Genomic DNA, 582 nt, shown 5'->3' with positions numbered 1-582 from the left:
TGAAGCAGTGTGGAGGTACTGCTGTCCTGTTAGGTCCCATTTGGTTTAGCACTGATCTGATGAGGTCTCTGTTTAGTGTTCAAGACACTGACAGAAGCCTTTCTGTGGTGAAGATGCAGCACTAGTTAAAACTGGGAAAAAAATACTGCCAGACGGAGAAATCCTGCAACATTTCCTCAGTGTCTCGCAGGCTATAAGGGTTTACCTCTTAACAGATGCTCCTCGACCTGAAAATTCTCGGCATTTTGATCAGTGTATTAACACACAGCACTTGAATTGTCAAAATCATTTACACCTCCAAACACATTCCTTTTGCCAGGCAGTTGGAAGTAGTGTGTTAAATGTCTAAACAAAGGCACTGACCTGTGAGACTCAGCAAGCTCTTTGCATCATACACCCTGTAATATTGTTTGTCAAAGAAGGACAGAGGTACAGTCCCCAAATCTGAATTACCACTCTGAAGTCACACCAACCACAACAGACATTTCTCTCTCCCTGGCCTAGAAGTGGTGCCACATGCAGAGAATCCCCTGTTCGCTTTCAGTGGTGCTGCTCATGCACGTACACCGTGTTGGGTGGGTA

This window comes from Columba livia, chromosome 1 (assembly GCF_036013475.1).
Source record: "Columba livia isolate bColLiv1 breed racing homer chromosome 1, bColLiv1.pat.W.v2, whole genome shotgun sequence".
NCBI classification, from domain to species: domain Eukaryota; kingdom Metazoa; phylum Chordata; class Aves; order Columbiformes; family Columbidae; genus Columba; species Columba livia.
This window is presented reverse-complemented; position numbering follows the sequence as displayed.